Here is a 17,781-nt window from a genome sequence, read left to right as displayed (position 1 = left end):
ACCCACTCTGAGGATAAGCACTCAGTAGGGTAAATTAGTGTCTAGTCATGAACCTCTGGGCATGAGCCAAAGTTCCATTCCAGAAACAGGAATGAAGAGCAGTTGTGGTCTCAGATGCTCTTTGGGGTCTTGTGGGACTAGAAGAGTCCACAAGATAGATCACTTGATTGGATTAGGGCTGGGAAGATAATATCAACTGATTAGGGACTTCAGTACATATGCAAACTCCTCTCATAATGGCACCTAGATTAGGGCTTGATTAAGTAACAAGAAAAGGTTTATGTATGCTACTATAGCTCTCTCCTGTTTCTTAGCCCAGCCAAGTCAGCATAAAACTCATATCTTCATTTTTCAGCAAATAGAGGCTATGAAATGCTTAGTTTATAACAGCTGGTTAATGGTACCCTGACATTCAATCCAGAACTGTGTAGCTTTATGTCTGAGGAAAGATAACAGTTTTTACAGTGGGTTGATGAGGCCAGGCAGGTCAGTGCGGTGATAACTTGTGGCTCCAGGTGTGTCTTGTGTAGCAGCCTGCGGTAGGTAAGGGTACAGGTAAAGAGAGGCTCAGCTGAGTGAGACTAAGTGGTTTATAGCAGGTAGCTGTTTTATTGGCTTGAGCTTTGTTAAAGTAAACTTGATTTATCAGGATTACTGCCCTGCACAATCTAGATGGAATGTGCCTGCACCAGGCTTTATAGATTGTGAGTTAGTTGCTGCCCTTTCTAATCAAGATGCAGATGTTGTTTGAAGCCCCTATGTGCATGGGCTCCCCGTCCCCTCTTCCCTTGGCGATTTTTTTTATCCTCGGGACAAACCTTCAAAGAGACTTGTGAGCATGTGTTTTCCAAATCTAAAAAAGTTCCTTGTTTTTCTTCATTGTTGGGATGTATACAACATAAGATGCAGCTGGGCACCCAGTATTGTCTACAGTTTTAATCTAAGAGCACACATGATTTCAGTAAGAATGTAGACATGTTTGCACCTGATGCAGATTGAAACAGCCAAAACCTTTAGAAGCTTTGCCTGCTAAGTGTGATTTTCTCACTTTGTTAAAGTTTTCAGACTTTGGCATTGACTTCATGTCCTTTTTTTTTTTTTTTTTTTTGTTTTTTTTGTCTTGATGACACATGTTTTAACCAAGGTTTATTTTGCCATTTTCCCTTCAAAATGTTTGGTGGTTGCTTTTTAGACGCCCCTGAGTATTGTCCTCATGTCTAAACCTGTGACTATTTTGCTGCCATCACAGCCTTGGTGCCTCCCACAAGGGCTTGACTCTAACGCTGAGCATCCTACAGTTGCCATGAGAAAGGGAGAGATACTACTCTTTCATCACGTCAGAAATGTGGGGTTTTCAAGAAGTAATAGATTAAAAAAATGGTACACAATGGGTCCACTCACAGAAGATTCATATTTGGTTTTACCTATCTCCCAAACAGCTCTGACAAATAGCTTTATTTATTCATGTATTAAGGTCCATGTGAAGCAGCTGTTACACAGGCTGCTCAGGAAATTAAGATCTTTGAATCTTCTTTTTTTCCCCCTTCCTAGAGTCATGAAACTTTGATAGAGCCTGGCCAGAGAATACTAAATGGTGATCAGTTATCGGGGATATCTGCTGTAAATGCCATCTGTTCCAAGCTTCACATATCTTTAATAGCTTCCTTACAGAAGCACTCTATTTATCATAAAACTTGTCACTTGTGAACTATGTAGAAGTCTATAGCAATTTGGAGCCAGCACACTACATTACATGAGACTCAGTAGCATTTGTGAGGTCAGGACACACTTGAGCCTTTGCCTTTTCCTTTGTAGAAATACATGGATTTTTTTAAACAAACAAGAAAACAAACAAACAAATTATTATGTTATGCAAAGCTTGTCAGCTAGACCATAGCAGCAGTATGCCAAGTGACACAAATCTATGTACAAATCGTGAGGCAGTCCTGTTCTCTGGTGATTTCCCCACAGACAGCATCAAATTTGTGTTCTGATTAATTACTTTTCTGTTCCAACTCAATATATAAATAGCATGAAGACGATTTTTGGAGGCAGTTTCCCAATGGTAAAAGCCCCCAATACATCATTTGCTATTTCTCAGTCTTTCCTCTCTTCTTTCTTCAGTCCATCACTCTCTGATACCTAGCTGTGCCCAAAGTCTTGCAATATTGTTATTGTATATTTTGTGCCGATTTGCATTATAGTAATGTATGTTCTTGGTTTCTGTCAATTGAAGAGCTTAAAGCCTCATCTGATTTATTTTTCTTTTCCCAAAATACAAATGAATGCTTTTGAGCAATTGATCTCACAGCAGGCAAAGGTGGTTGTTACTTCTGGAGGGTGTCTTTGTGTGCAAAGGACGAGAGCAGAGTTGAAGGGTCTCCTGTCTGGCTTCCTCCTTGGTGTTTGGAGACCCAGGCAGAGTTGAAAAGCTTCATGAATTCTCTTTGCTATTCTGTTCCTAGAATAAACCCTTTAGCAGGATGTTGCTTTGCAAAGCATGGACTTGGAATAATGTGAGATGGCTGGCCCCCACCACTAAGGGTAGCCAGAAGGATGATGGGTGCATCATACCTGGTCCTCGGAGTGGGAAGGATCTTGATTCTTAGGCCTCGTTAAGAGAGGTGAGGAGGGTGCTGGGCAAAACACCAAGCTGTCTCATTGTTGATCTTGTAGAAAGAATTGCTCAGTCAAACTTTGCCCCATAGTTTGTAGCCCCAGATGTCCCACCAGCTGCTGGGTTTTCTTAATTTAGCTGCTTGGTTATTTACTGTTCTCACCACTTACTGCAATGTACTGTTGGAAAGACAGGGACTTTCCCTCTTCCTCCTCCGAATCCTCTTTCCCTCTCTCCCTTCCCCTCCCTTCCACCCACTTCTTTCTTCCTTCTGTACAAGAAGATAGTGCCCGACACAGTGTATTGGCTTAGTAAATGTAAATTGAACAGATGAATACAGAGTTATCATTTCATTATGCCATCGGTCTGTAGCAGTGTCCTCTAATAGGCTGATAGCTTCGGAAGATGCTGCGTACTCAGTTGGGTCCCTTAGAATTGATATTTTGAGGAGTCAGCCTCCCATGTCACAATATTAGAAGAGGAAGAACCAGAGTCCCTGTTCTGTGCTCTACCCCCTTCTTCTTCCCTCCCATCCCTCTCTCCCTCTCTCCCTCTCTCTCTCTCCCTTCTCTTCTCTTCTCTCTCTCTCTCTCTCTCTCTCTCTCTCTCTCTCTCTCTCTCTCTCTCTGAGTGTGTGTGTGTGTGTGTGTCTGTCTGTCTGTCTGTCTGTCTGTCTGTCTCCAGACATCAGTAAAACTCTTTGTAAGCACACATTGAGAAGGAAGCCATTTGTAAGCTGGGTCCATACCACAGTCTGGTGCTTGGGCTTCTTCACGTCTACAGTTGTGAGGAACCTGTTTCTGTTGCTCGGGTCCCCCAGTCTGTGACATGTAGTCATGATAGGCAGGACACTCAGGCAAGGCTTGAGCTACAGTGACAGTCATGTTGTAGGCATCTTTCCTTTTTTCCTTTTAGACAGGGCCTTGTTATCTGACCCAGACTGTCCTGGGACTTGTCATCCTCCTCCTCCCTCAGCCTCCACAGTGCTGAGGTCACGGGCCTGGACTACCACAGCTGAATGCTTAATACACTCGACTCTTATTGCCACATTTAATTTGGGTTAATTTCCTTAAGTGCGCTAAACTTTCCCCTCATTATCTATTGTCTGCTAATTTTGTCTGCTTTTGAGAGATGACATTTTATTACTCATAGGAATAAGCACTGATGAATTTGAAAATTCATAAACATGTTAAAATGTTAAAGTAACATTAAAGAATATTAAAAGATGTTCTATCAGGCCTTGGAGGATCTGTTTGCATTATTTTTTGTGTAGAAAAGTGCTCATTTTTGTTTTAACTAGTCTATAAACTGAAGGGCAGTTCCTTATTTACAAAGATGATGTCTGATTTATTGTGTTATCTGTAGCATCTGCAGCAGCTGGGTATCTACTGAGGAATTCAATACCAACTCAAGTTTATTGAAGGAATAATGAACGTTTTCTGGACCCTTAATGGTTTTTTCCCAGTTTTTGATGTAAGAACTTAGAAGTCTGTAGAAAGCTTAAGTGACTTAAGTATTTTAGAATAATCAGTATTTCCTCTTAGTGTATCTTGCATTGTGATCCTTGATCATGATGTTCAAAATGAAAGCTCAGAGCTAACTTGATAGGATTTCTCGTTCTTTCTGAATTGTCTTTTACAGCTTTATCTTGATGGTGTGGGTGAACAAATATTCCTCATTATTATTGAGGGTGACTTGTATCCCTTTCATTTTAGATTGTAATATTTCTCTAGTCCTTAGAAATGCTATATGTGTTGGTGGGGGTGGGGTTTGGGGGGGATGGGAAGAACTTGAAGCAATGGTTTTCTTATCACACAGGAGACTGAAAACCTCACCATAAGTCATCTGAGCTTGAGTGTTTTTTTTTTTTATCCCTCTGTAAAGTATAAATGACAAATGACAAGACTGCATATGTGTTAATGTTTGTGGATCTTCTGAAAGGGAACTTATCAAAAATTGGCTTCAGTGAAGTCAAGTCTAAAGAGCAGAATTGGGTTGAGAAACAGCTGGGCCAAATAGCAGAGAAATAAAGATGGGAGTCCAGGGACAGTGTATGTAGCCGCTTTAAGTAAAGCTCCAATAGGGGCTACAGTTCCTCTCATTCCTTTGCTTGTTGAGATAACCCACTGCTTGTATCTTGATAACCATACTTTTGTGCAGCTGAGGTTATCATTATCAATTATGCTCACCTTACTGGTTCAGCAATAGTAGTCTGGGCTCTGAGGTCAAACCCCTGGTTTACAGTCTCATCTACTTGACAAATGTGTGGCCCTGGGCAGGTTACTGGATCTTAGTGCACCATGGCAATAAGAACATCTGTGTAAAGTGAATCCAAGACTTATCCTGGATATTGAATGAATTCTTCATGGACTGGACTGTCTACAATCAGAACTCAGAAGTTCACTGTTTTTATCATCATCCTCATCCCCATCATTTTCAATTCTCTGAAAAAGCCATTACTTTGAGTCATTGAATGCATTTTTCCCCCAAGTGATAAGAATGACGTTGTAAAGAATTTAAAAATGGGAGGCGTCAGAAACCAAGCTAGTTTTTGGATAGATCATGTGTCTTCTTTTAGGATCATAAAGATGGGGAACAGTAATACAGACGGAAAGCTGAAAGAGAAATCTTTTAGGATGGAACTGTATAACAGGTGATATTGGTGTTTCTGTTGACCTATGGGTCACCTCCAACCCCATCTCCGTCCATTGGGGACTCTGAGAGGGTGGCAGTCCCATGGGTGCTCAGACTCACGTAGCATTGCATCAGTTTGACCACAGTGCGCACTAATTTTCATTTTCCATTTCAGACCCTTCCAAGAATTAGCATGGTAGTAGGCAAGCGCAGCCTGCAGTAGGGGTGTTGATGCCTCTCCCTGTCACCACAACTCCAGCATCCATTCCTGCTCCTGCACAGCCCAGAAGCACTTTCTGTTCCTCTTAGAATCCTATAGCAAGTGACCCTCTCTGACTGTGGCCTCTGTGACCATCCCCAAGCTTGGTTTATTCTCTGGGCTTGATCTCATTTTTACCTCTGAACACTTTCTTTCTTTTTTTTTTTTTTTTTTTTAACCATGTTCCTTTAAATGAATGACCTGGATTTGCTTCCTTACCCCTGTCTCAGGCTCTGCTTTGGGAGAAACCAACTATAAGAGGAAATGAAAGAAAGCACATAGTAGGTCAACATGCATTTGGAATGCTGTTGCTGTTCTCTATGGCATATGGCTTGCTCCTAAGATACCTTAGAAATCACTTAGTTTTTAACTTGTTTTCAAGTACATTAAAACTTTGTTGAGGCAGAGACAATTTTTAAAACCTGTGGGTTTTTTTTTGTTTGTTTGTTTTTGTTTTTTTTCCTCTCTAATTCCTCTCACTTGGTAGTGGGCACACTTGTTGATGGATTGGTTCTCTAGTTGAATCTCACATGTCCTCTTGAGACTGTCATTCACAGTAATCTGGTTTCTGCAGTCAGCAAGGAGTCCATGGCAAATGATAAATGAGTTCTATTAGTTTGGGGCTTTAGTTTTTAAGAGAGGTGGCTCAGGTGAGCTTTGTTGCTGAAGTATCACTGTGGTTTCTGTAAGTAATTTATTCTTCTAGGGACTGTTACTGCTGAGGGCTTCCCCCTTATCATGATGTCCCTTCATGTAATAGTGAAGTTTCTTGGCTTTCTGGTTTTGATCTGGTTCTTAAGATAAAGAAATTAATTCCACAGGGAGGATGTGTCTACAGGGCATTTGTTTACAGATCATGGAAGCTTTTCTTTTTCTTTCTTTCTTTTTTTTTTTTTTTTGCAGTGACTGAATGAATCTATAAAAAATGGTCAAAAGAAAGTAGAATCCATCAATGTTTTGAGACATTTAGTACTTTGAAATGTCAATTTATCTCTCTTGACTTTAACTCATTTCTTTATAAGAAGATTATGTGGAGACATCTGTGAGAAGCCAAAGTTTTCAGACTTTTGCCCCCCAGGTACATATTTTGGCAATGACTCTGTTTCTCTCTCGTTCTAAAACATACAGAAATAAAATATAGAATGTAAGAGGCCCTCTCACCTGAGCTTATACAATAACTACTCAGTATGACAAAACGGAAAGCAGGCCTTGTCTTCCAGCGACAATAATTTGGGTTTCACTGGAGAAGTGAAATGGGACTGTGAACAGGTTTCTACCCTCTGTCGTGTTAGTTCTTTAAATAGATATAAACTTAACTCAGAAATGAGAATTGTTACCTGAGCACAGCAGTGTGCAGCCACAAATAGTTCCCTGCAGGCTCCTGGAAGGCATGAGTCTGTGCCTGGGGTTTGAATGCTTGCAATAACACAGAGCCATTGACAGGTAAGGCCACACCTCTGTTGGATATTTCTGCTGGCACATTCTCTCAGAGCAGCCCAGATGATTATGAATTCTGGGCAGGTTGGAGTAAAGAAGGGATATACTTCAACTAAAGAAAATAGAGAGCAACTTCTAACACATACTTGTGGCCCATCTTTCAAAGTCTCCCTGCTGTTATTTTGTAGCTAATAAATGGGCTGCAGTAATGCTGATGGGAACCTTCTGTGAAACAAAGTAACACACTGTGGTTTTTTGAGCCCCATGAATCACATCTTTTTTTATTCAGACAAGTGGTTGCCAAAGAAGTTAGGGAAGCATCAGTTTGATGAAATTCCTTCCAGCAAATTGCCATTTCTAATTATTCAGTGTATTTACGCCCACAGTCTTATCTCACCTCACTCAGAGGAATGTGTTTCAAGTGGAGAAAGTAATAACACTGTAACTTTTTCCAACCTGCCCTGGACTTATATTTGGTTTTTTTTTTCTTTTTTGTTATTCCCAACTGGTCTGTTTTCATGCTTCTACTTCTCTCAAACATAATGAGTTCTCTGTGACGATTTGAACTTGTCTTCCTCTCTTCCCGACTCCAAATTTTTCTTGCTGCTTCTGTAGAGAGCACATATATCATGACTTTTATTTACCTGTGCGTTTACATGTCCACTTGGGTATCTGGACCATGTTTTTTTTTTTTTTTTTTTTTGATCAGTTCTGATGTCATAAATTAGACATCTAAGAATGTTGCTTTAAAGAAATGTTTACTGGGAAAATATTAAAATACTAGTGATAGTTTATTAATTATCAATTCCCCAAACCATGAAATTGGAATTACAAGGTTTTTAGGGGAACTCCACACATTAGATCAAGTTTTTGTTTTCTGGATGGGAATTGTTGATTGGCTTTGGATAAGGCTCCCTCTGAGACCTAAAGTGTCAGGGTGGGGAAATGGGGGGAGGGTTGTGGGAGGGGGTGACTGGCAGGGAGACAGTGAGTGAGATGTAAAGTGACTAAGTAAGAAAAGAAAATAAATTGAAAAATACCTCTGAGTTATGATCCCCATTCTCCTGGTACTTTCACTATAGAGGTGAAGAACAGGCCCCCAAAAGCCTGTTGCCTAATAAAACCTAATAATATAAGATTTCCAGTTATCCTGTATATAATGCACATGAATTCTATAGTTAAGAACTGACCAATTGCACTTGAAAGTTTCTAAAATTAAGAACCAAATCATACTAACTTTATAAAGTATGTGTTCATTTTAATCGACCACAAGGCCAATATTTAAGGTATGGCTGATGAGAAACAGGGACATCATAAGTAAGATGACATTGAGGCTTGGTGGCGATGGTTTGGAATTCAGGGAGGGGAAAGGAAGGAAAGAAAGAACTATATGTGGGGAAGCACACTCCATGCTGCCACCTTTACTAAATCCAGTGGCACTTTACATCAGAGGGCTTTAAATAGGAGGACTTTGGCCTCTTCATCTGCTCTCCCCTGCTACTGGGAACCTGGACAATGTCTGGAAACATTTTTGTTCATTATTAATAGAGCTGTTCCTAGTGCCTAGTGGGCAAGGTATGGATACTGCGGACACTGCCAAATGCACAATGATGTACAGAGTAGCCCCCACCACAAAGTTATTGACTGTAACAATCAGTAGTGTCCTGGTAGATAAAGCTCATAAAGTACATATCATGTTGACAGGTAGAGAACAGCGCCTGGGGCGTACATAAGTCAGGCTTTTGCACTTACATAATCAGACCTTGGTCACTTGTATCTTCTTACCACACTAGCTTGCTCTAGTGGATCAGTGACTATCGATTGTGATGGTCTGGAAGCTTTTGGACAGTCACAGTAGAAGCTGTTTATCCTAAGCCACTCCCACATGTGACTCCAATTAGTGACCAGAAAGGTTGCTGTAACAGATCTGTGGCAGGTGATATATGTCCAGTTTACGAGGTGACACCAAACATGCTGTTTCCACTAAAGGACTACGAAGTGTGCTGTATGCAGATGTCTTAAGCATTGAGAAATATGACGATTGTTCTTTTAGCCTTCCCAGCAAGCCTTGTCATCCAGCCCTTGCTCATCTGAAAATGCAACGGAACATCATAAGGCCCTGAATAAGTTTCGTTTCTTTCCTTTTGTTGGTTGTTTGGAGACTAAGCTAGGGCAAATAAGAATGCAGCTGAAATCAGGCTTGATCGTAATACTCTCAAACCCGAGGGCAGTTAGAAACCCACCTTACTTTTAGTCTCTAGATTAAGATGAAGTGAGGTATGTAGGGGATATTTGCAGCTGTTATTAATTAGAATAAAACTGTAGAATAAAGTCTTGATGTTTTTCCACTTAGATGGGGAAAATGTGATACAGTTTTGTCTGCATATTTCAAAAACAATGTGGTCTAAAGTGTTTTATGTTTTTAAAGGGGAGGAGGAAGGTAAAGTTATATTAAATCCTTGCTTCTGGCAGTGTTTGTAATCCTTTCAACAATCTATGAAGCAAATAATGCTATTCTATTTTACTATAGGGTAATGAACTAAAGTGATTAGCAAACTTACTTATGAACAATTGGAGAAGAAGTCAGGTCTCTGAGAGGTTAAGCCAGAGGTTTTCAATCTGTGTGTTGCAACTCTTTAGGAGGTTGACTGACCCTTTCACAAGGGGTTGTCCAAGATGGTCAGAAAGCACAGATATTTACATTATGATTCACAACAGTAGCAAAGTTACAGTTATGAAGTAGCAATAAAAATAACTTTATGGTTCAGGGTCACCACCATAGGAACTGTGCCTATGTATGTAAAGGGCCAAAGTGTTGGAAATGTTGAGAACCTTATTATTCCTTACAGAGGATGCGCTCTTACAGTTTGTGTTCTGTGCACAGTTTGAATGCTCAAGGTAACTGCGCTCAGCTTTCCCAATTAATACCATATATAGTGAAGACATGCCCACAACAGTAATGATTTTTACGTTAGAACTAACTATCTTTAAGAAAATTAAAGGCTTATAGTGTACTTTTCTGCATTATAACTTGCTATAGAAGCAATCCATGGTTATTGTAGCAGATTTTCCATGCGATCAAGGTTCTCAAATATGAATTTGCTTCATTGCAAATTCATTGCCTAGGCTCGGATAAGGTTCTAATGGTGTAGAACTGTTAAGGAAAGGTAGTATTGTGTTGATGACTTAGGGCCTGAGAGAAGTACATTGTAATTTATGGGCTATTAAATGCATATATAAGTTTTTCCTCCTAGCACTGCATAGGTTGTTCACTTCAGAGGTTAAACATCTCTTGGAACACAAGGAGCTAGGTCAGTGGGTATAAGCCTGACAACTGCATTTGGATCCTCAGAGCCCACATCAAGGACAGATGTGGTAGCACACATCTGTAATCCTAACATTCCTATTACATAGAAATGTGGAGACTGGGGGAGCAACCCAAAAGCTCGAAGGCTAGCCAGCCTGGATTATGCAGTCCAACAGTGAAAAGAACAAACCACTTCCTGAAAGTCATACTGACCTCTACACACATTCTGTTGCCAGTAAACATTCTCTCTCTCTCTCTCTCTCTCTCTCTCTCTCTCTCTCACACACACACACACACACACACACAGCTACACTAGGCACAGACCACAAGAGGTAGTAAAAAGAACACTAGATGAAAAGTGGTAAGGCTCAGTCTTCTCAATTTAGAGTCTTGAGATCTGAGTTTTTCTCCAGTTGGTCACTATGACCCACCCTTCCCCCACATATACACACAAACCTCAAAAACACTCATCTTCAAGGTAGTACTCACTGGCTATCTCAGTTTCTACTTCAGCCACCCACAGACAAATAATGCTATGTTCCCAAGATACTGGTTCTCTTGATCATGCATCCAAGTATTTATTTGTAACACCAATCAATGAAATATGTACTGGGTCTCTTGGATCAGAGTCCCAGTGGAAGGAGCTCCCTGGGTGCATCAGAAGATGCCTCAAAGTGATTTCAAGACTCAAAGTGAGGCAAAAACCCTGATCTGTGGCTAGCAGAACCACAAAAGCCCATCAGATGTTGCTTATGAAATTCACCTAACACAAGCCACACCTTCTCAAGTGGTTTGCCTCTTTCTACTCTGGTCTTTAAGAAACTTATACTACCTCCCCCCCCCCAAAAAAAAAGCTCAGGACACCCAAGAAACTATCCTCAGAACTTTCAAAGCTCAAAAAGAAGGCCAGAAGGTGGATGCCTTAGTCCTTCTTAGAAGAGACAGCAAAACACTCATGGGAGGAAATAATGGGACAAATAGAGGAGCAGGGATTAGAGAAAAGATCATCCAGAGACTGCCTCACCAGGGGATCCATCCCATATGCAGCCACCAAACCCAAGCACTATTACTAATGGCAAAAAGTGTTTACTAGCAGGAATCAGATATGGATATCTCCTCAGAGGTTCTCCCAGAGTCAAATTGATACAGATGAGGATGCTTGCAGTCTAACATCAGACTGAACATGGGGACCCCAATGAAAGAGCTAGAGAAAGGACTGAAAGAGCTGAAAGGTTTGCACCCTCATGGGAAGAACAACATTATCCAAGGCACTGAAGTGGAGAGGGTGATTGGGAGAGGGAGCATCTTCATGGAAGCAAGTTGAGAGGGATGAGGAAAGGGAGGGGGGTATAACATTTGAAATGTAAATACAGAGAATATCCAATAAAATTGAAAAAAAAAAAAAGGACAGAAACTTCTCTCTCTTTGTAAGGGACAAGGTTACTCTTTCTTCAGATTTTCCAGCAGTGACTCGGACTTTTCCAACCTTATCTCTGTGCTGCTCACGTCTGGAGAAGGCAGGAGATTGCCTGCCAATCATTGTTATGTGTCCACTCTGCCTGGTTTACGAGTGGGACTCACGAAATCAAACTGTGAAGAAGACAAAAGTATTTTGGCCCTCTTTTTGCTTGCACCTTGGAACCTGCTACTTACTCTGTCCTATAGGAGGCGAGCGGGCAAATGAATTTCTCAGTCTTTTCTCCTCTGACTGTAATCCACAGGTAAGGCTGGCGGAGGATCCTAGGGCTGATGCAGGGGATATTTATTCTCCCAGGTCCCACTTGTGAGATGCCTCTGGTGGGCTAGATTCCTCTGCTTCCAAATGACACAGCTTTTTTGTGTTCCTCTGGACCGTTCTCTGTCGTGGCCTTTTTTCTCCAGTGTTGTTAATGATGCTTTCGGTTTTCCTGGGTCTCTCTTTGCACTGCTGACAGATTTGTCTCTGACTTACATTTTCCTCAGTTTCTCTATTATAACGAGCTGTCTGTTCCCTGCCTGGGCAGGAACGTCTGGCTTTTTTCAGGCCCTCTTTACCTCGTCTCTCATGTGTGTGGCCTCTTTTCCATACATGAGTACTATAATTTCTCCAGCTCTCTCCCCCATCTTACTGTTTGTCATTATCAATTTCAGCTTAGTGCAAATTAGCTCAGAAAGAAGAATTAGAGTTAGAAGCTGTCCAAGATAGTATGTGATCCATTCGGTCTTCCTTTTTAAAGTAGAGGAAATGAGTTGAGGGAAGAAAGTTATCTTGTCTAAACTTCAACCTAGATCCTAACCTAGTGGCTAACCAATTCTCTGTTCCTCTGTGTAATACAGAGCCAGAGGATAAATGTCCCTAAAAAGAGAAATTTTAGAAATAAAGGGCAAAAGATATTATCTACTGTAGTTGAAATCAGTAAGATCTAACATCAAATTGAGGAAATTATCACTGTGCAGACATAATACACTCTGAGAGGAAAAAATGGTTTTGGGAAGGAAATTGCTGCCAAGCCAAGCATCCCAGAGAAGCTGGGAGTTTACCAAGACATTGAGATGCTCTTTAATCCAGGGGATTTAGCAATTCAAAAGAATGTGTCATCACAGGAGGGGCACTAGTTTTAGAGAAGAGAAAAACCATATAAGATGTATTCATACATCTCTGATGCTGATTAATTAATTCAAATATCATCCTTCTTGGCCAACTCACATGTTCTGATCTGACTCACTGGTATATTCCTCTGTGGACACAAAGTCTGTTCAATTCAACCATTGCTGAGCTGAAATGACATCTGTAGATCCGAGCTGGGAATGCACCGGGATGAAGGAGACCCACAGAACAGGGCACTGTAATGTGTCTACCTTAGGTTTCCCCAGTTCACTCCCACATAGACTCTTACCTGCTAACAGGCTCCTGGGGAATGTGGCATTTGTTTTCACAGCCTATTGATAGCAACAGCCACTTTGTGATGAAGGTCAAGCCAGAGGGGATTGTGGAGTAGTTGTATTCACATGGTCTCCCTCTGGGATGTCAGAGAATGTCAGAGAAGCCCTGTGGTTCCACTAATGGGAGACCCTATTCTTTAAGAGAGGAGATACTCCTCCCAGGGCTAGCACACAGCATGGATTCAATAGCTTAATAGATTCAATAGATTCTTTATGCAAATCTAGTCAGTGCTAGGGAAGGCACTGACTTGTAAGAGTCACTAAGTCTGAGTCTTTAACTCCCTGAAGCATATGTACTAGGGAATATCCTCAAGAGGTTTAAGAGGATATAGAAGTAGCTAAGGCAGAAGCTCAGTCTAGGGCAGTGGGAGCAGTGGGCATGGAGGATAGTTAATGTATAATAGAAGAATATGTCCGTAGTACACTTGCTAGAAGCAGCAAGTGAAGACATAGTAAGATCTGAAAGCCAGTGGCGCTGGGTAGAGAGAGTTAGCTTGAATAGTTTCAAGTCCATGGCCAGACACTTGGTTATTTTGGGGGCAGTTGTGTATTTCTATGGACATGAGGACAAGAACTTTAAACTGTCAGTATGTTGAAGCGTATCTTTCAAAGTAATTGCTCTTAAAAGGAATGTTTGATTCTAAGTAATCGAGAGGGTGGATTTCATTTATATTATCTGCTCTTGACCTGCCTCTCAACTGAGTTGATTAAAAGCTATGTTGTCTAAACCAACTCACCATTCTAAACCTTTAGCTCTCAGGCTTCCAATTCACTTAGCACCCTCTCTTCTTGTCCGGGCCTCTGCTAGCCTACCCATATGCTCATTCTGTCTTTAACAACAATGGCACAAGCCACACTGCTATTCCTCTTGCAATAAGCTCCTGATTCCCTAGATTCCATGGCAACCTTGAATCCATTCTATTGTTTTTGCTCCCAAGACCCAGTCTAGGTATCACCAACTCCTACGATTCTTCTCCCCTGCCCCTTCTCTCTCTCTCTCTCTCTCTCTCTCTCTCTCTCTCTCTCTCTCTCTGTGTGTGTGCACATGTGCATGCACTTTCTTGCACACATGCGTGTGTTTACATTGATGTTGATTGAGCTAAGGGCTTTGTAGATGCTGGGCAAATGCCCTACTACTGAGCACTATTCACAGTCATAATTGAGAAGTTTTTCCTTCTCTTGAGCTGAGCTAACCTATTTCTGGCTTACCTGACTTCTTGCTCTAAGTGCCTCTGTTCTAACACAAGAACCCTGTATATAAATTAGCCATGTAATAAGCTTCATAGTAAAATGTACTGTTTTGTCCCAAAGCTCCATGGTTCTAGGCCGACATCACTTTAGAATCGGCAAGTTGTATGCAGTAAGTAGATCTGACACATGTTAGAGGAATGTGCTCTGACTTGTAAAAAACAATACTTTAGGGTTGTCCTGACCTTTATCAAATCAGTTACCTTTTCCCCATTGCCTTCTTCTGTACCAAGCTCTTTATATCTTAGAGACACTATGTAGATGCTCAGAAATTGGGGCCACTGTCAAGCCTTTGCCTCTCAGAAAGACGATGTCATTATGGGAAATAGGTTGGCCTGCCATGACAACGTGTCTGGCAGAGAGAAGGGAAGTGAACACCCGCGCCTGCACTTATCTCGTCACGAAGCAAGGGTATCATGGTCATCAGATCTCTTGGCATACATCAATGGCTGTTAACTGATAAAAACCACAGGGTCTGTTGGGGGCAGTGCCTCAAAAGAAGCCAAGAGCTACTTCCTTCCTAGATGGGTGATGCGGGGCCTGTTGGCTTCACATGCCTTCACCCATTGAGGCTTCAAACACGAAGGGCAGGCCTTTCACTGAGCTAGAAGCGTTCTCTCCGTGTGCGTGTAGTGATGAGTAGAGTTGGTCCTTCTAAGGTAGGATGGTCACTGTTAGCAAAGACAACTCAGTGCTCAGATGTTTGAGTAATACTGAGAGGTTTTGTCTTGAAAGTAATTAATGTGGCAAAGCTCGTTGGTGTCTGTGGAGGTCAGGATGAAGGTCTTTCCTGAAAATTGTGGGCTGCAGATAGATAGGACATAAAGGATCCTGGATGGAGGGTGTAGGACAGTTAGTGTATGGGATAACGTGCGCTGGCTTATATTTGTAAAAGTCCCATAAGAACTGTAAGTTGAAGACAGTGTTTGTCATGCCCCTTGTCCATGAATGCCACCCTTTGGTAAACTTTAAAAAGAAAGTCACCTGGAAAATTTATATTTTTGTCTCTGAAAAGCCATGGAAGCAGGGATTTGACTCTAATACTAAATTAAAAATAAACCTGCGACTCAAAGGCCACCTTCAAGTGTGCTTGCTCACTAGGCTTATGTGTGTTCCTCTGAGCTGCAGAATATTAAAGTTGTGCCCTATTCTTATTTCTTCTCTCCAAGTCCCCCTCCACCCTCACCCCCCCATACCATTCTGTACTGAGTCTCTGGGGGTGATTTTCATTTCATAAAGTTATTCCCTAACCAATATGGAATTGTACTGAGTCACATGGCAATAGGTATCCTAAATGATTTAGAGTTCACTTAAGTAGCATTATAGAAGTGGGTATATGACACTAAGCGATTTTATGTCACAGACCTGAGCACATGGGATTTGATGTTTGGGGGCTAAACTGGAATAAGTCCCCATGGATCACAGGGAACCAGAGGATTAGAGACTGTGTGGAGACATGGAAACAAGAGGATCCTTTCATCCTTGGATACAGACAACCTGATAGGTTTCCTGCCATCATACTTAGTCTTTATTCACATGTTCCCTACTGCAGCATGTTCAACACACACATACACACACACACACACATACACACACACACACACTTTCTCTCTCTCTCTCTCTCTCTCTCTCTCTCTCTCTCTCACACACACACACACACACACACACACATACACACACACAGACAAGGCTATGATGTTATGTTGTCTTAGAATTTCTAGCTCTGAGCCTAGCACGCAATAGGTAGTTGAATTCAATGAAGCACATCTGTTTGCTCTGACAGAGGGAATCATGATGGCTTATTGGCTAAGGCTGGATTCCTAGGAAATAGACTCGGTGTCACTCAATGTGCAGGGGGATGCTTTATTGGTGAGCACTTTGGGGAAGAACACAGGGAAATCTAAACTACACAGTTACAGCAATCTCAGGGGAATCCAATGAATTTCTGGATCCGTATGCTCATTTAGAGTTGGCTGTATTAGCAAGGGGACCAGGACTTTGTTCGTGTCTGTGAATCAATAACTGGATGCAGGTTAATTCCAGGGAGGAAAAATGATGTTGTGAAAGAAACTTTTTTCTTCAGCCAAGGGCAATATTCTTGTCAATTGAGAAGTTGGGGGAGGGATGCTTTTGTCCTATAGGAAGAGATCTGAGTGGTCTACCAAGCCAGTATGGTGTGGTGCCAGTGTTAAATAACCAAGGTCCTTCTAGCTTGTTGAGCTACCATTCCTCAGGTATTATATAGTCAAGAAAGCTCACTGCATCTGCGAGTGAGAAAGGGAAAGGGAAGCACATGGCATGTTTTTCTTCTTTCTGCTTCCAAGGGCCGAACACTTGGCATGATTGCAAAGCTGTGAATGTCCCTTCTATTGAATTTCCATGGGCTTAAATGACCAGGAACACATTTTTAAAATGAGGTTGGGGTCTTTATTTATGATCATTTCCCCCTACAAGGTACATTGGAAGGAAAGCAAAAGGCCACTTTTTCATGTATTGTTGTTCAAGTTTTCTGGAATAAGTGCACAGAACTTTAGTAATCAAGATAAATATCACTTAAAGATACAGACTATAGATAACATAATTGCTGAAAGATGAACTTCAAACTTTTACCTGGTGTCTGTGTTGAATATGAAAACCCCAAAGCGGGGGATAAAGTAGGTAGGCACTTAGACTCAGTAAATATTCTTGGCTTAGGGAAAATTTTCTCCTCCTACTTCTGGTCAGTTTTTACTGGTCAGTTCATCTCTTCTTAGTTCAAAATTTGGCCACAATTTGTGGGTGCTTTCCCAAGCTGGGAAACCTCATAGGAATAGTCATTAAGAGCTCTCTGTGTACAGATAACTTTAATGGAAATTGGTGTCGTTGTTTATCATGATTGTTAGGTTTCACATAGAAACAGAACCTATCTAAACCAAGAAAATCATTGGCTTTAAGGAGTTGGGATTGAGCCTGATGCTTTCTCCTGTGACTCTCTGTGTAAACAGGATTGATTTAGTTAAAAAAAAAAAAAAAAGAAAAAGAGGAATACAAGGCTAAAAATATCTCCTTTGTTAATCTCACTCCCATTCCTTACCTGCTCACTTTCACTCTTAGATTTGTTTAGGCAAAGACATTGTCACATTCTATTAGTAATCTATCTAGCTTTATTTTATGGGTTTGGAATCATCTAAATTCCATGACTGTCCTGAAGTCATCCACAATCCTGTCATAAATTGTTTTGCTACATGCACAATTTCTAAATAACTGATTGTATATTGTATAAACTTTCAAGTAACCACAAAATAGAGAGAATAATATAATGAATCTCAAGTATCCTTCAACTTATTTTAGGAATTAACATTTGCCAGTCATGTTTTA

At 41.1% G+C, this 17,781-nt stretch overlaps 1 protein-coding gene across 1 annotated transcript in view; it reads left to right on the top strand.

Moving 5' to 3' along the window:
* FRAS1 (Fraser extracellular matrix complex subunit 1) overlaps positions 1-17,781 on the top strand; it is a gene marked incomplete at its 3' end in the record, with an annotated part of 385,808 nt that overhangs the window by 105,603 nt on the left and 262,424 nt on the right. The gene's annotated exons all lie outside the window — the stretch shown is intronic.

The sequence above is a fragment of the Micromys minutus genome (assembly GCF_963924665.1).
Source record: "Micromys minutus genome assembly, chromosome: 11".
Lineage (NCBI taxonomy): Eukaryota > Metazoa > Chordata > Mammalia > Rodentia > Muridae > Micromys > Micromys minutus.
Note: the sequence above shows the minus strand (reverse complement) of the source record. Positions and strands in the feature narration are given on the sequence as shown.